This window comes from Piliocolobus tephrosceles, chromosome 16 (assembly GCF_002776525.5).
Source record: "Piliocolobus tephrosceles isolate RC106 chromosome 16, ASM277652v3, whole genome shotgun sequence".
NCBI classification, from domain to species: Eukaryota; Metazoa; Chordata; class Mammalia; order Primates; family Cercopithecidae; genus Piliocolobus; species Piliocolobus tephrosceles.
In genome coordinates, this window is record NC_045449.1 from 8082971 (window position 1) to 8086611 (window position 3641).

Genomic DNA, 3641 nt, shown 5'->3' on the forward strand with positions numbered 1-3641 from the left:
ATCTCAAAAAAAAAAAAAAAAAGAAAAGTATATCCAGAGGGCACATGAAATGAAGATCAAATGTAAAGGAGTTTAGAACTTGAAGAAACCTTAAAAGTCTTAGTCTAGCTGCCGGGCGCGGTGGCTCAAGCCTGTAATCCCAGCACTTTGGGCGGCCAAGATGGGCGGATCACGAGGTCAGGAGATCGAGACCATCCTGGCTAACACGGTGAAACCCCGTCTCTACTAAAAATACAAAAAACTAGCGGGACGGCGCCTGTAGTCCCAGCTACTCCGGAGGCTGAGGCAGGAGAATGGCGTAAACCCGGAAGGCGGAGCTTGCAGTGAGCTGAGATCCAGCCACAGCACTCCAGCACGGGCGACAGAGCAAGACTCCGTCTCAAAAACAAAAAAAGTCTTAGTCCAGCCATGTCATAGACAGCTGGCCATCCAGTTTTGGTCTTGCCCCTTTCTCTAACAAACTTGTACTCATCCCATCTTACATGGAATCTGGTTCTAAAGTCAGTACGTTGAAAAGCGAGAATGGACAAAAACATTGTTGAACAATCCTTTAAATTGTTCATAAAGAAAACAGGCTAGGTGCAGTGGCTCCTGCTTGTAATCCCAGCACGTTGGGAGGCCAAGGCGGGTGGATTGTTCGAGTCCAGGAGTTCAAGAACAGCCTGGACAACATGGCGAAATCATATCTCTACAAAAATACACAAAGCCAGGTGTGGTGGCACACGCCTGTGGTTCCAGCTACTCGGGAGGCTGAGGTGCGAGGATCACCAGAGCCTGGAGTGGTTGAAACTTCAGTGAACCCGGATGGCGCCACTGCACTCTGGCCTGGGTGACAGAGTGAGACACTGTCTCAAAAAAACCAAAACCAAAAATGAACAGGACATAGTGCCATACTATGTATAAGTGTCTAATAGTGGACAGTACATAAAAAGGACATAGGCAGAGTATATAATTTTTAATCTTTTTTTTATTCAAATGTATGCATTTCCCACAAGCTAAATATAAGATACAACCTCACTTGATTTGTTTCCTGTTGTCTTTTCAGCAAAGGTGTGGGCTTCCTGAGGAGGATACGGACTATCTTTGTATACCTGACACAGATTCTGGACACATAGTTGCCATTATATGTAGATAACTTTAGGAAAAAGTACCAGTTTGGCCTCCTCCCAGTGCCAGGCAGCTTTAACACACTTGACAGTAGGTCCTTTATCCTTCTCCCTTAATGCTACTTCTAAGCCATTACAGCTCCTTCCCTAGTCCTCCAAGGCTCATATACTAACATCCTGGTCAATCTTTCACATTCTGTTTTTTTTTTTTGAGATGGAGTCTTGCTCTGTCGCCCAGATTGGAGTGCTGTGGCGCGATCTTGGCTCACTGCAACCTCCGCCTCCCGGGTTAAAGTGAGTCTCCTATCTCAGCCTCCCAAGTGGCTGGGATTACAGGCATCCACCACCATGCCCAGCTAATTTTTTATATTTTTAGTAGAGACGAAGTTTCACCATGTTGGCCAGGCTGGTTTTGAACTCCGGAACTCAAGTGATCTGCCCACCTTGGCCTCCCAAAATGCTAGGATTACACACGTGAGCCACCGCGCCTGGCCCTGCCCTTCACGTTCTTCTAATCTTAAGGAGCTTGAAAAGAGCTAGAAAAGCCAGTCTTAACCTAAATGCCCATCAACAGTAGACTGGATAAAGAAAATGTGGTACATATACACCATGGAACACTATGCAGCCATAAAAAAGAATGAGATCATGTCCTCTGCTACAACATGGATGCAGTTGGAGACCATCATCCTTAGCAAACTAACCCAAGAACACAAAACCAAATACTGCATGTTTGTTCCCACTTATAAGTGAGAGCTAAATAACAAGAACACATGAACACAAAGAGGGAAATAACAGACACTGGGGCCTACTTGAGGGTGGGAAGAGAGAGAGAGGAAAAAATACCCATCAAGTACTATGCTTAGTATAGGGGTGACGAAATAATCTCTATACCAAACCCCTGTGACATGCGGTTACCTACATAATAAACCTGCGCATGTCCCCCAAATCTAAAAAAAAAGTTACAAGGAAAAAAAACAAGGCTTCAAGTTTTAGATGTCTTCAGCATCCTTATGGACAGTCCTACCACTGACCTTCAGCCCACCTCAGCCAAACACTCATTCAAGGTCAGAGTTGTAGAAACCAGACCATATCACCATTCAGAGTTGCCTCACCAGCATCATCAAAGTTCCGACTCTCACGCTTTTTGTCTTCCTCTCCCAGTATTCTTTTGTAGTTCCGTTTCTCGGATGGCCTATCCTTTGCTTGGTGCGCTGAATAGTACTGTCTCTCAAAGTGATCTCATGGCTATAAGGTGAAATTACCTAAGTTTTGTTAAAAAGGTAAATTCATGTTTTCATCTACTGAGTAAAAATGGAGCAGACTGGATGTGGTGGCTCTCGCCTGTAATCCCAGCACTTTACTGGGTCAAGGTAGATCGCTTGAGCCCAGGAGTTCACCACTAGCCTGGGCAACAAGGCAAAGACCCGTCTCTACAAAAGCAGAAAAATTAGCTGGGGGTGCTGGCTCGTGCCTATAGTCCCAGCTACTCAGGAGGCTGAGGTGAGAGGATCACCTGAGCCTGGGAAGGTTGAGACCAGCCTGGGCAACATGGTGAAACTCTGAAACAATTCAAAATTAGCCGGGTTAGCTGGGCGTGGTAGCACAGCCAGTAGTCCCAGCTACTTGGGAGGCTGAGGTGGGAGGATTGCTTGAGCCCAGGGAGGTCGAGGCTTCAGTGAGCCGTGATGGTGCCACTGCACTCTAGCCTGGGTGACAGAGTTATGACCTTGTCTCAAAAAAAAAAAAAAAAAAAAGAGGGAGGAAGACCCAGATTAATACAGGCTAAAGTTTAAGAACACAATATGCTTTCCCACAATTATCTCAACCACTGCATGGGTTTAACAGCCATGGCCAGATGATGATTGTTCCTGTATGTCTACTTTAGCTGAGATCTCATTCCTGAGCTTTAGTCTTATCCATCTGCCAGACTCTCCATGGCCAACCCACAGGCAGCACACATGCCCAATACTGAACTTTTCACAAAACCCTCTCCTTATCTAGAACACTTCTAGTGTTATGTTCACTAACTTAGCAAACAGTACCCTTAACCAAATAGTTGTTCTATCCTGAAACCTAGGTGTCCTCCTTAACTCCTTCCTTTCCCTACATAAGTCCCAGTCCTGGCTGGGTGCGGTGGCTCACACCTGTAATCCCAGCATTTTGGGAGGCCGAGGCAGGCAGATCACGAGGTCAGGAGATCAAGACCATCCTGGCTAACATGGTGAAATCCCGTCTCTACTAAAAAATAATAATAATAAAAATTAGCTGGGCATGGCGGCACGTGCCTGTATGCCTGTAATCCCAGCTACTCAGGAGGCTGAGGCAGGAGAATCGCTGAACCTGGGAGGCAGAGGTTGCAGTGAGCCGAGATCGCGTCATTGCACTCCAGCCTGGTGACAACGCTAGACTCCGTCTCTCAAAAAAAAAACAAAACAAAACACCCAAACCCAATTCTTTAGATTGTATTTTCTTAACATCTTTTTATCTATCTATCTATCTATCTATCTATCTATCTATCTATCTATCTATCTATCT

The 3641-nt window shown here is 45.6% G+C and overlaps 1 protein-coding gene across 2 annotated transcripts in view; it reads right to left on the bottom strand.

Moving 5' to 3' along the window:
- CTC1 (CST telomere replication complex component 1) overlaps positions 1–3641 on the bottom strand; it is a 23731-nt gene that overhangs the window by 18820 nt on the left and 1270 nt on the right. The window lies entirely within an intron of this gene.